The sequence below is a fragment of the Cryptomeria japonica genome, chromosome 1 (assembly GCF_030272615.1).
Source record: "Cryptomeria japonica chromosome 1, Sugi_1.0, whole genome shotgun sequence".
Taxonomy (NCBI): domain Eukaryota; kingdom Viridiplantae; phylum Streptophyta; class Pinopsida; order Cupressales; family Cupressaceae; genus Cryptomeria; species Cryptomeria japonica.
In genome coordinates, this window is record NC_081405.1 from 11,488,346 (window position 1) to 11,503,951 (window position 15,606).

Below are 15,606 nucleotides of genomic sequence, written 5' to 3' on the forward strand. Positions count from 1 at the left end.
AATATTTTCAAGAGTTTAATAGCTTGTAGAAGAAAAAAATACAAGCCCATGACTATAAAAATAGAAAAATAATAAAATAGAAAATTGAACTTTATTTAGTCATAATAGAGGCCTTCATATGGTTTATATTCATGTAAAAAGTAAAGTTTGTGCATATAAAAAGCTTTCAAATAGTAAAGAAACTATTAAAGATTTTTCCCTCCAAGACTAACAAAATGGACAAATTCAAATAATACATTTCATCAAAACATTATTTTATAAGATAATATTTTCTTATGTTCACCTCATGAAATAAAAATTCCTTTAGCTAAGTATCATTTCAATATATATAAATATCACATTAGCACAATCTTCATTGGAATTGCATAACTTTTCTTGATTAGCTCCTTTAGTTTTAACTATTTACCAAACATATTTTTTTCATATTACTATAAGGGAAAAAGCATAGACCTATGTCACCCTTTAGGCTAACTGGGCACAGTCCGGCCGAACTAAGTTCGGCTGGACAATTTCCACAATGTGTGGTGCCCGTTGGCATAGGCATGGCGCCTAAATGGCACCAATAGTTCGGTCGAACTGAGTTTGGCCGAACTATTTTTTTATAAACCTAGTTCAGTCGAACTATCCTAAGTGTCAAGTGATGTGGCAAAAAATGACCATTTTGTCTGCATTTCTAAAACTTTTCACTTATGCTCTGTTTTTCATCAAGCAATTTTTTTTTTATTCAAATATTGAAATGTTATCCTTGAAAATTAAATTATGCCCCAAGCCACGGCTTTTGTGAGTTTTTAAACCATGTCGCCCTTCTTTCGCATTTCCTAACCTTGTCATAGGATTTTAAATTTTTTAAAGTTCTCGATCATCCGACTTGTCTCTTTGTCTTGTGTTTGGTCGATTGAGCGGAGGTTGTCTGAATTTTGAAAGTCCCAACCGTCAATTCTAAAGTTTGAGTTTTCCGTGATCAAGCGACTTGTGAAGCCTTGCCTAGGTTTTTGGGCATCGCCACCTTGTGAAGTCATTTGTACAGACTAACCTTGATTTATCTTGTAAACAAGGACATGTGAATGAAAAGGTTGTTTTTCAAGGAGTGGAGTTAATGCAACATTAAATGCATGTCATATAAATATAAGTACATGGACGGGGTGGTGGACGATTTTTCAACCTACCTTTCATTTTCATTCATGCCTTCATGAAGTGTGATCCCTAGTTCACGCTCATGCAAAGTAGAATCCAAAATCATTGGGTAGGTGTAAGAGATATAGAGATTTAGCATCTAGACTTTGAGAAATTTTTAGAGAACATTGAGCAGAGCAATAGAACCTCACTGCGGGGAATTCTTCAGATTGGCCTAGGGCATGCAATAGGTTTTTCGTCTATCATACCCTGTGTTGATTTAGTTGTTGCATGCTCGAAGAGGTACAATCTGGCGACACAGGAAATTCGAATGGAAGATGGAACGGTGATCACGTGAATTACTCCTGAGAGCATTTATCATGCGTTGTGCATTCCAAAAAAAAGGCGCCTCTGAGGAGATGTCTATTATTGCAACAAAAGAGCATTTCAAGGCCCACGAAAACCAGTGTAAAAACTCTATAGTCAAGTCCTAGTTAAGGTCCGAGAAAGGAGCTAAGTGCCAATTGCCTAAAAAACTTAGGAGAATGCATTTCAGAAATGAAATTTCTAAAATGATTGCTTTATTGCATCGTGTGGTCGAGAATGCTTGCTCTGACACTTTCAAATTTTGGATGTGTCATTTTATTCTGCTCATTTGTAACCCAAAGAATTTTGTCAACTAGGCTGCCATAATTAGTCATCATCTAAATGAGCAATTGAAAAACCTCCAACAAACTATGGTTTTCAGCATGTGTTCATATCTAATTTATGTGCTAACTAGTCAAGAGGTTGTCTGGCCCGGGTTAGAATTGTGAGGTTCTCCTACAACATGCGTGCCTATGTATAGAAAATTTCCTTATCTCACCATGCAAGCGAGAATGCAAGTTTATTCTCGGGTTAATAATGTTTTCTAATGGAGGTGGTTAAAAGACTTGAGGGAAACCCCAAGTTATGGATTTCACGTGAAGTTGCTGCTCTGGTGATTAAGTTTGGAAGTTTCTATACCCAATTTGATAAATTCACATATCTCAGAATTGAGGGTTTTGAAAAATCTTCTTTGAAGCTTCCTCAGTTTCCCACTGATTTCCTTGTGTTTCTTGAGGTGTGTCAGCAAATGGTTGTTGTCAATGTTAAATATTTAAACATGGGAAAAAGGGGATATGCATTTCCATTGTGTGTGCCTCTCTTTTCTTGTAAAACAAATAACGTTGCCAAAGGGGTTGAGAAAACCCTAGATGAATTTCATCTCCAATCTCTACCAACTAGAGATAACTTCGATAGTAAAGGATATGTGAAGCAATATTTGTATGGGGCTAAAAGTTGTATGCACCGATCCGATATTGAATATTTTTGGGAAGATTGTTTTGATGACAATGAGGTATACAAAAGGAGTTTTATGAGGCCCACTTTGCAACAAATTCGAGCTTTTGGTATCTCTTTTAATATCCCTGATAATGCAGAAGAGGATGAGTCATTGTTGAACCAGAATATCATACCCTTGCTGCCAAAACTTCCCCCAAAATTGATTGGACAGAAAATGAAGTTTCGGATTTGATGGTTCACTCTACTCCCATCCTAAGAAGAACGACAGATTGGCTAAATGGAAAGTGGTGACAAAATGCCAACCCTTACCAAGAGCAAAAATATTCAGCTCAGAAAGAACAAAAATATTCAACTCAAAAAGAACAAAGGGTCACTTCGACCACCAATGTTAATGTGTCTACAGGCAAATCAGCCACTAAAACACCTAGCCAAAACTCACAATCTGGAGGTGATGGAAACAAGCCCGAGGAAATTAGAGCTAGGCTCAAGTCAGTCTGTGAACAAGATGATGAATCTGTGTCTACAAAAGGGAAGACAGTACTTGTCGACTTTGAGGCCATCAATCAATAGATAATTGATAATAATTCCTTTCCTCCACTATTGGAAATTCCCTCTTCTCCCATTCAGAATACCCCCATGAGCACTGTCAATAAGGATTCAAAACTTGAAACTACATCTCTTGCTTGGGTAAAAACGGAAGTAGAGAACAAAAGGAAAAATGTCACCCCTGCCACTGGTGAAATTGATACTGTCGCTTTCTTGCTACAAAGTTCCCGCAAACCCAAAAAGCCTAAGAGGATGCCCCAGATTGTTTATGATTTTGTGTATGGTCATCAATTGTTAGAAATCGCAAATCCCATAAGGGATATGAAAGAGAATGAGATAACAGAAAATGATTATAAAATCAGTCACATGGATATGGGACCTTCTACCCTAGAGGGAGATGTTTGTCATGTTGATTTTTCAATCAATGCATTGATCAAGAGAGCCAAAGAGCAGAAGAAAGAAAATCTTGAGTCGCAGGCTCGGGTACAATCTCTGAAAGTCTTTATTTCATCCATTGTAAATCATGTTACCGAAGAAGCCTCGACTTTGAGTGTGCAGGGAACTGATCCTGACACTGTGCAAAAGGTTAAGAATAACCTCGGATATGCCAAAGTTGTCACTGAATGGATGGATGAATTGTATCAAGGAGGTATTCTTTATATCACCAAATCCAGACGGCTTTATGTAATTGTGTCAAGTAAAAGAAAAGAAATGGTAGTTGAGTTACAACAAGTTAGGAAAGAGCACAGCAATGCATATGTACTTGCAAGGGAGATCGCAGAACTTCTCTCCATGAACCATATTGTGCTAGTGGCAGAAAAATTAGAACATCCTAAAGAGATTGATCCCACCTCACTCGAGGCATTGGACTAGAAGGTAACTATTAATGATGATTACATAAAGGACATCAATAAAACGTTGGAACAATATTTTGAAGACCTGGTAAAGATAAAAGAAAATTTTAGTGCATTGGAAGTAGATCTCAAGGATGGATTTGAAGAGAATGTACGTGAGCTCAATGAGATGACAGATCAATACAGGGAAATTTATCATAGAGAAATCAGAAACCCTCAAACCATCTCCTCAGAAGCATTCAAGAAGATGAGCCATTTGCAATCGTACACAGTAGCATTTGAAGTTGAGATCGATGGCATACATAAGACCCTACCTGAGGCAAAAAGATTGCTTTCAAAGTGGAAAACAAGGTTGCAAATCACAACCACACCAGGGGGTAAAAACACAGGCAAAGGGTCAAAGCACAGGAGGTGGAAGTTATTGAAGACAAATATGTTGGAGCTGGAGTGGCGGTCATAATTTCATGATTTTTATTGCTTTTTCTTAATATTGGCTCTCATGCCTTTAAAAGACTCAGTTTTTAAAAACAGTGGTCCTCAAGAAACTGTTACCTTTTATAATCTTTAAATAGTTGAACATGAACTGAATTTAGGATCTTTTGGATAAACTTTGATTTACTCATCGAAACAAAAAACTTGTTTATTTTTAAGTACTTATATGTTTTTCTATTTATTTCAATATAGAAAGACATTGGTGGATTTCAGATATCTATGATATTTGAATTGTGGTATATGGATTCCTTCTATTCGTATTGAATGGTTGATTAGTGGATGATCTATATTGGAATGGTGAATATTTAGTAGTTTTATTGCTACAAACGGATTGTCTATGAATAGTACTTTTGTGGTGCTCTTTGATTTATTTAAAAGTCTGAAAATTTAAACATTGATTCATGTTGTATGTGTGTCTTTCGAAGCTTTCTGGTTAAAATCCCTTCCTTGATTTTCTTTCTGGTTAAAAGCAATTATGAATGGTTTTGTTATTTGTTGAATGTCTAATAAAGGTAGTTGCCACCTTTTAAAACAAGCAGAGAATCAGTCAGTAGGTATTTATTAGAGACTGGTTCAACTATGGTTACATTTGTCACCTTCGTGGGCATGAGAATATAGAGTTAGGTGAAAAATCTGTTAACCAACACGAAAATAACCCTTTTGTAGAGCTCGAAGTCAAGAATCTAGAAATATTAAAAAATATATATTTTGATTAATTTTAATTTTTTTTATTTTTTAAAAATTGCAAGTAGGCTTTTTTAGTTCAAAAAGAGGTTGTTTTGAAATTTTAAAAAAAAATATTAAATGATATTAAAAAAAATTCACTAGATGAGAGAATCTTCTCCAAAAGGGTATGATTTTTTTTATAATGATAAATTATGTACACAAAAGGTGACGTCGAATGAAAACTACCAAATTCAACTATGTTGGACTTTAAAATATTATTATGAAAAAAAATATACATCAAAATTTAATTTATTTTTTTAGCACTGCATACATATGTCCTATATTTGGAAAATTAAAATAAATAAATAAAAGTTTGTTTTCATTTTTTTTTGGTGATGCCAACTAGAACCCATGATTTTCATCATTTTTCAGAAATAAAAAATCTCTCTTTTGAATATATAAAAAAAAGTCAATTTTAAAAAAATAATAATAAAATAACAACATTAATTTCTTTAATATTTCTACATTTGATTAGTTTACATAATTTTGAAATTCAATTTAGAAATTTCACTTTTATGTGGTCGAAGTTAAACAAATTTAGTTTTGTTGGCCACTTCCTTTATAAAAGGGTGACACAGCATTGTGCTTTTACCCATAAAAAATAAGGTATCCCTAAAAAACTATGATTTCCTTTAGTAATGTACTTCACATAGTAGCAACTCAAACATTTATTTAGATGTGTAATTAACTTTTAATCATAACAATCAATTATACAAAGGTGTAGCCCAATCTATCCCCTTACAATAACTTTGGGTAGCTATCCATAAAGAAAATATTTATGGATCATAAGGACACATTCATCATGCATGTAAATGCATTCTTTGAATGCAATAATTAGGTTTTCAATCATCTTTTCAATTATTCCTTTGATACAATATCTAAAAATACAAGAATAATAGTCCCTTTTATTTTTTATTTCTTCAAGCCGCCTAAGTACAATTGAGCACCTCCAAGCTCTTTTTGACCTCATTTCTCTTCAAATATCTCCTCAATTAAATTTTATGGAATTTCACAACCCTCATATCAACACCTCTCTTCATGTAATCAAAAAATTTCACCCTTTAGTTCTTCAAAGGTAGCTCCTAGTGTAAACCCTCCTCATGCCAACGACCCTTACAATGCATATGCAAGACCCTACTAAATCATTTATCGCACCCATCCAAAGATCTCCTTTGTCTTGTTTCCAACTAACTCCCATTATTTAAGTAATATACAATAACTACTCTTATTCTCTCTATAAAGCCACTAGCATAACCTTTTAATATAAAATGACTTACAACCAAGACATAAGTATCGAATAATTTACAAACAAAAATCATGATAAAATTATTTCAGAAAAAAAAAATTGAAATACGTATGTTTTAAATTTATTATATTTCAAATAGTCGATGGACCCTCGGTTTGCTAGTGATGTTGAATGGTTCTTTATGAGCCCACCAAAGATCATGTCTTGCTAAGAGCAAGACTCTGATATCATAAGGGATGAGGCCAAGATTCTACCCTGGACAAATTTGGTACAATAGATACCCCTCGGTCCTTGACTCTTAGTCGAAGAGTTTTTTGTCTAATGCTTGTGCTCCCATATCAAGTAGCTAATAAGACTAAAAAAAATTATAACAAACAAAACAAACTTCTAATTCAAAAGCATGAGAATCATTAAATTATCTAGATAGATTTAATATTTCTTATATTTGTTCTAACTCATCCTATTTGGAAGATAAATTATCAATAAATTGTAACAATTTATTATTCATAGTAGATACAGTATTCCTATTAAATAATCCCTAATTCCTCTATCTCATTGCTCTACAAACCCAAAATAAGCATTCTCCATATTTCATGTGTGTACCACTAAATTTCCTCCACTCGATGAACCATGGTTTCAAAATACATGCACCACGATGAACCATGGATTCAATACATGCACCACTCCCTCACTTGGGCTACGTACACTTCATTTCATGAATAACCCTAGAAAGTGAAACCTACAAAGCCATAATACACATATCAATACAACACACAACACTCATAATAAGAGCAATTGAGAATGGGCCAAGAAGAGCCTATACGGGTTTTAAAAACCCTAAAATAAAGCAGGTGACGGGCCTACAGAATAATCATGTTCGGTGGACATCACGGAAAGGTGGCAACATTAAACCAGTCAATGTAGCATTGAGCACAAAAGGCCCATCAAGATCGATGGAGCTCAAAAGAACTTTGGAGGATTTTAAATTGGTTGATACCAATCATTTCACCGGCCATCCACTGAACTATCACCACACATGCACAAGGTGGTACCACGGCCTACGTTCAATATCAGTAAAAACATGAGAACATTATGATTAAATCAATTGGATAGCAGGTAGAGAATGGAAATCCAATTATGGCAGCCAAAGAAAGTGCTGAATAGATAAATTGGGCGCTGCCAACCAAGTGCTGCCATGCATTTAGCATATAAACAATATGAGATGATGGTGGGGGGAGTCTCAACGATGATATCACTCACCATACCCAGTCAATAATGCATTAAAACCAAAAGCTTAAGTCCTATCAACTTATCATTCATAAAACCAGATGGAGTGTGTTAACGGGAAGAAGATCCAATGGTAGATGAAGTGGTGGCCAAACAAAGATGCAAGGTAAGTAAATTATCCTCTAGCTGTGGATCGGCGATTGGCAAATCAGACATCAATATCCTTATACCTATTCTCGACAATGCTCAAACACTAGGCCTCCCCATCATGATGGTCGATTCGACATTATGGAGTAGTTGATCACCCTGCAAATCGAAGGGTCTCTTTGAAGTCAATGCTCTTTTATAACGGAAGTGATAAGATCTAAGTATGAACTCACTGCAAATTTTAGTAAAGCCAACGCATAGTTGAGACCTTGATAACAAAAAGCATTGAACTAATACTTTATTGAAGAGATTTGAACTAACAAGGATGACTAACCAACTAAAGTATAAAGACACATGAATTATCTAAAGGAGCAAGACATTAGGTATAATGATGATTTTGACTAGCATTATTGAATGGCAAATGAATTTGATCACATGCAAATATGTTCTTCTGATAATAGTCTCTAAATGACATCAAAATGTGACTATTTTGAGTTAATATTTCATACAAGAGATGATTGTAAGAGAAGATACTTATTGTATATGTAAATTCTAATCAAGGTTGAGATTAAGATTAAAACTAAATTATCTTCTAGCTATGGCTCGGCGATTGGCAAATCAAACATCAATATCCTTATAACTATTCTCAACGATGTTCAAACAGTTTGCCTCCTCACTATGATGGTGGATTCGACATTATGGAGTAGTTGATCACCTTGCAAATCGAAGGGTTTCTTTGAAGTCAATGCTCTTTTATAATAGAAGTGATAAGATCTTAGTATGAACTCAATGAAAATTTTAGTAAGGCCAACGCATAGTTGAGATTTTGATAACAAAAGCAAAGAGCTAATACTTTATTAAAGGGGTTTGAACTAACAACCATGACTAACCAACCAAAGTATAAAGACTAACAATCACATGAATTGTCTAAAGGAACATGAATTTAGGTATAATAATGATTTTAACTATCATTATTGAAGGCCAAACTAAAGAGGAAGTTTTTATTGATCATAGTCTCTACATGATATCAAAATGTGGTATTTTGACTTAATATTTCAGACAAAAGATAATTGTAAGGGAAGGTACTAATTGTACATGATAATTCTAATCAAGGTTGAGATTAAGATTTAAATTGAATGTGAATCCAACACATGGGCCCTTGATTGCAAAAGAATTGGGGCTTGTTATGGAGGTTACAACACCATCCTTTGGTAGGTTTAGGGCATTTTTAAATTGTCTAAATTATTTCTATGGTAATAAACATCACATTTTGTAGTGAGGATGACACCAAAGAACACTGTATTTTTTTTTAAGGTTTATGATAAGGTTTGACCTCTAAACTTATTGTTGTTCTCTTGTTGATATAGTAGAATCTATTTGTAATTGGCATCAAAAAAAATTCATTGTTGCAAGTTTATGCGGTAACTTATGTCCATTTAGAACAACACTTTCTCTCTTGGTTCAAGAATTATTGGGAGCCTTATAGAATTAATATTTATGAGTTTAGGAATCTCTCTAAATGATTCTACCTATGTACTTTCTATGACCTTGATAGATTCATATGTTGCTTAATGGTTCTACACCTTTTTCAACACTTTTATACTAGAATTGAGACTTCAAAGTCTCAAAGAAATTGTCCCTTAAAGTCTATTTGTGGTTTGATGTACCTAATATCCCTATCCCTATATAGAATTTTTTGGATCAAACTATATAGCCATCTAGCTATTTTATTTACTATGAACCAAAAAAAATATGTCTTCCTCAATCTCAAATATTAGTTTGCATAGAGATGGGCCTCACCTATGGCCATAAAAAATATATTTATGATCAAGTAGAGATATTGATGTTCAAGTAGGAGGCAAGCATTTTTCACAATACACATATATATATTTACCGAACACTCATGTATAATACTAGACTCTAAACTATAAGACTAAATATTGTTCACTAAAGTCCAAGTGAGCTACTAAGGTAATGCCTAAGTCTTCATTTCCCCTAGCCCAAGTGATAGCTCCAAAAACCATAGATGGTAAAAGACTTGTGGCCATTAAAGAGAACAAAATTAACCCCCTTACAACTTCTTTTAACCCCCTTACTAAACCACTTAATGTGTGTCTGGTATGGGTTCGCCTTCCGACCCTTCCTCTTCATTTCTAGGAGCATTCTTATTACTAGGTCATCGATAACTCTATTGGCCAATTCTTGAAGGTTGATGATGCCACGTTTTCTATGGCCCACTCCACATTTGCCTGCATCTTCATTGATATTGGCCTCTCCTCGCCTTTCCCTAAGGATGTGGTTCTTATGGTTGGGGATAGCCCTTGGACTTAATTGTTGGATTATAAGGGCCCCCCCTTTCATTGTCGGAGATGTTTTTCTACGAGTTATTTAGCTTCGGATTGCTCCCTTTCGCATCACAAAGGTGTTGTTACTTGGTGGAAGGATGCTAAAATTGATGACTTGACTATCAATGCTTCTGACTCTGTTAACTCCTCTCACGAGGATGTGTCCTCCTCCCGAGATGAAGTTCTCATTGCCACTGATGTTGTTGTCGATGTTGTTGTTGTTGTTCCTGAGGTTTTTCATCCTCTCGCTTCTCATGTTCTACTGCCTCAATCTACTCCTGTTGAACCTGATTCTAGTACTCTTTCATAACAACCTGTTGTTGTTCTGCAACAGCACTTTATTGACACTACTGATTGTAATCATGCGGAGTCCCTCCTGATTGATCTCTCTCTTGATGGTCCTAATGACAATATCGCCTAGACAGTGGTTTCGCGCAAACGAAAGGGGAAATCTTCTCCCCTCCCCCAAACTCCTCCTTATCTCAGTTTGGGTGTCTCTCCCCCTCCTTGATTGGGGTTTTTGGGTGTTTTCCAGTTTGACATGGTTTGCTTTGGATTGTCCGATTGTTTTATTTGGGGTTTTCCCCCTTGTTTTATTGTTTCTTCCTACCTTCGGCCTATTGTTTTAAGGGACAGCACCCTTATGTTTTGGTGTTGTTATTGTGATGTTGATAGTCTTTGACTATGTTAAAGGTCAGTGCCCTTGTTAACATTGTTTTTCTACTCAAAAAGAAATTTAACGACCCACTACCTAAAGCTTAGTTTGATCATAAAGTTGAGGCTACTCTAATAGTCAAATTTAAGGTGGTCACTTCATCTATAAGGCCACTTCAAGGTGCTTATTCTCAACTTGTTATTGTCAACCTTAGTCAAAGGTGTTAGGTATATTTTGGCACATCTCTCATGTGTTCTAAACCATCTTGGTGCTCACACAATCAATCTAGTAATAACAAGTCACTAATGAGATAATTGAGTGGTGAGTGTCATGTTATTTCACTCAAAAACTATATTTTTCTAAGCCAACATGTATTATTTTATAACCAATTTTAAGTTTAAGCATATATGGAGGACCTCTCCATATCAATTTATTTATTGCAATGTTATAAGCCTTATACAGGATTTATATAAGTTCTATGTATGGGTTGTATGTCATCAACTAGGTTTGTTTGACATTGTTTATTTACAATAAATCAAGTTACAATATTTTTAGTTCAAACTATTTGTTGGGAAAATGGTGTTGTACACCTTGCATAATAATGTTTCATTGTTGTATTATTTTATTATTGTGTGAGGTGGACATGGAATTATATTGTAATATCATATTGTATTGTTGCACCTAGATGGGCGGGCAACATGTAGAGATTCCCTTGAAATATTCTTATAACCACTTAATGAGTTGTATTGATACATTGGTATTATTATATTGTATTGATTTAATGTTTGGGAATGTAATTGTGATGAAAAACCCAATATTAAATGTGGGTCAAAGATAGGTAGGAAAAATATTATATTTTATTGTCACATGGTTTTGGGCACATGGTTTTGATGTAATACCACTTGGTGGATTTGTGGGAGCTTGTGTTTATAAAAGCAACCACAAGAGTAGTTGTTTGGGTTAGCCAAGTTAGCATTTGTGAAGAAGGAAGGATGGCATGGGATGTGTGGTTTCATGCTTGGTCACATGGAGTGTTTGGCTATGGCTGGATTTTCAAAGGATTTACATAGTTGTATTGTAATGGACGCATTGTTGATAATACATGGTGGATGATGCTTTTGGAGGCTAGGTTTTTCCCTCATGAGGGTTTTCCCAGGATATATCTTATGTCACTTTTCATGGGCATGTTGTCTATTCTTTGCATATGGCTTATATGTGTTGATTTGATTAAGATCTTAAATGGGTTATGTGGGGAAATTGTCATAAAGTTGGCTGCAAGTTTCCTTTCACTATCTTGATGAGCATTTGACCTTGATAATTTTATCTCATCACCTTGCATGAGGATGTCTGTAATGTAACATGCATGTTAAATAATCCTAGTTTAAGCCCATCCATTATTATATTTAGGGAAGAGCCCAACTACTATGTCATGTCAATAATTTAATATTAATAAGAGTATTATGGGGGCTATAAATATTTAAACTACTAATGATGGTCAAAAAGAGTTACTTAATTGAATTGGCTAAATGACCACTTGTTTTTCAACTAGCTAATTTAATATGGTGGAATCTCTCAGAGACAAAGTTGGCATGTCGTTAATGAGATGGTATATTGGCGAAGAGAAGATCGATACATTTTTTAAATTTGTTGGGGTTAGAGGACCTAAATTTTTATTAGTGGTGTACTACATTGGATTCACGGTTTACATCTTCCATTCTAAGCACTAACACAGACAATGTGCTTAAGCATTGTGATTGTTTTATGCTTTTTGATGTGCATACACTCCATTTTAACGTCCATAATGATAGATCTAAGAAAGTGTATCTTGGGTTCATTCTTTTCTACCACAATCACATAGATTTCAAGTTGGAGAAATTTCGTGTCCTGATGGTTATTCCATTCACATATTTTTCTCAAACATTTCACTTATGATTCATTGGGAAATTTTCACCTCATTAAGAGGGTTTAGAACTTGGATCCAAGTCCACCCTTTATTTCCATCTAGATTAATTGATGAAATTTTGTGATTACTAGCACTACCAAATTTCTATGCAAGTTTGGTTAGCAATTTTTCCATGTTTTATATTAATAAAAGTAGCAAAACAAGGGTGTTGGCCCCATATACAAACAACCAGAGGCAACCATAAAAAATATTCAACAAAACAAGTGTGTTGACCCTATACAAACCTAGGTCAAGCAGAGCCTTAACAGCAAGTCACAAGACCATTGTTAAAAACAAAGGCCCAACAAACCTTCGACAACACACTAGTAGAACAACTAGGAACCCTTCGAAAGAGTGGGTAGAAAACCCATCACTCGAGGGGAAGAAATACCTTTATGCCTATGACAAACAACAGTCCAAGCAATACCATTATTAGGACCATCATTACAAGTGGAATCAAAGGGGGGAATCCCATTAGAAGGTGTGCAGCACATGGAGCATAAGGTTGCTATAGAACAAGAGCAACAGGTGGAGCAAAAGGTTGCTACAAAACAAGAGCAACAGGTGGAACCATAGGGCCAAAGGAGGCCATACCAACAACATCCAAGGGGATCGAGGAGGCCAAAACCGCAATAAGAGGTACAACCTCATCATGGAAAGAGTCATCGTTAGTATGTGAAGAGTCATCAGTATCGGAAGCTTCAACAGTCAAATAATCACCATTAGCATCCTTGCACCAAGTAGTAGCACCTTTACGGCGTCAAAGAGAGCAATCTGTAGCTAAATGGCTAGTTGAGAAGCATCTAAAACACCAAAAGAGTATACCATCATAATCCAGCAATTGGGTCCATGGCCTATCCCCAACCATAAGAACCACATCCCCATGGAGAGGCATAGAGATATCAATATCAATTAGAATGTGAGCAAATGTAGAATGGCCCATGAAGAAAGTGGTATCATCAACCTTCAAGAAGTGGCCAATAGAGTTGCCAATGGCCTCATAACAAGAATCCTCCCAAAATTGAAACCCCTAGCACAAAGGAAAAGCTTGATGCTACCAGCAACCAAAGGCTTCTAAGAGTCACCCAATAATGTACATCCGGGAGGGAAGGCCAAAGCCCAATAAATCTGCACACCAATCCACAACGTTGGTAGAAGGCAACATTTTCCACTACATCTTGGCCACAAACCACAACAAGGGAGGTCTTGGCACACAGAAGAGATCAATACTTCCCTTGAGAGGTTGAGAAGTAGTAGATCTAGCCACATGAGCAAAGCTCCACCCACCACCATTAGAAAAAGGTCCAAGAGGGGGCACCCCAACACCCGCAAATGCCTTAACTGAGCCACCATCAATAGCTATCGATCCACCCACAAAGGGCAAACCCTCCAAATTCATAACAAGTGCAGAAGCCTCACCATCCAACTGCAGCCCAAGCGACACCGCAAGCAGTATAGGCCCACAACCAAGCAGGCCAAAAACCATTTGGTGGGCAAGAGAACATGACGTAGTGGGAGCAAACACAACAGTAGTATTTTTCAAACTCGACACAACGAGAGCAACGAGAACCATCATGGAGTATTTTTTACTATATAACAAAATTTTCCATGTTTGTAAATAAGTTGAAGTTGGTATTTCTTGTTAACAAAACAAGGTAAACTACTACAATCATTGCCCCTTCAAATTTATGTGAATCATTTTTTTATTATTGCAAAATCAAATCTACTAAGAGATTTACACAGAAGCAAATAGAAATTAACAATCGTGATAAATAACTTCAATGAAAAGTTTGAAATGTCTCTCCCGCTCCTCTCGCTCCCCAACAACAGCTATCCCGCTTTGATAGCGATTGATGCTTTTGCTACTGGTGTTGGGTTTGGTGTGTGGGCTACTTCATCCGTCTCTGCCCACTTAATATTGAACCGTGTAATTGTGTCCATACGAACCATAAATTAAATCAACTACATGATCCTAGGCTCATGTCTAATGTTCACCAAGAGAGCATCTATATGCTCATTGGATTTGTTAAGGAATTTGTAATATTCTTGAGTTTCAAAATTTTATTTCATCACCTTCCCAATCTCTATCATCTCCTAAAAAATGATACAAAATATAAACATTCTTGATGTAAGCATGTTACATGGAGTTCTTTGTTAAAAAAAATAACAATTTGACTCACAACTAATTATAATAATCCTATAATAATGTATCTATAACTATATCATTTCCTTAGAGGCATGCATATTATCCATATAATTTAATTTAAAGTCGAGAAAAGAAATCGCTAGCTATCTCTTACTCCTCCAACTAACTACACCACTAACCAAGGAGAACATATAGCCGCTAGTGGCCCTTCAACTATACAAGTCACCTATCGAATCGATATCAATAAACCCCTATGTTTCTTGTTCCATATCATTCCTACCATGATAATAAACAATAATTAGAAAGCCCCTTCCATGTATCTAAACACCATCTTAAGATAAGTCCAATGCTCCTTAATTAGATAAACATACTCAAAACTTTTGTTTCTTGAGAAATTTCTAGTCTAGTGCAAATCATTACATACATCAAACTCCCAATGACAATTTAATTGAGAAATATCTAATCTAGCACAAACCATTTCACATATCAATCTATAAACAACACGTCATGTTAAAAATATCCTAAAAATCATGATCCGATTTGGGATACATATATAAACAAAGATTAGTACAAATGGTAAAAAAGAATACTCAAAATTTTCATTCGTGTATGCTAACCACTAAAAATCGTATCAACATACCTATTTCAACTTAACTAAAGCTTTTGTGTACAAAATACCTAGTGATCTATATTTCAATAATATATTTTACAATGTTCCCAAATCCATCCTTCGTGCTAAAATATGAGCTTCTTTAATCATCACTTTTTTGTTACCAATAAAAAACATATCCACATACAACATATGATAATAATTTGAACATCAATAATTTTAACATAAATGTAT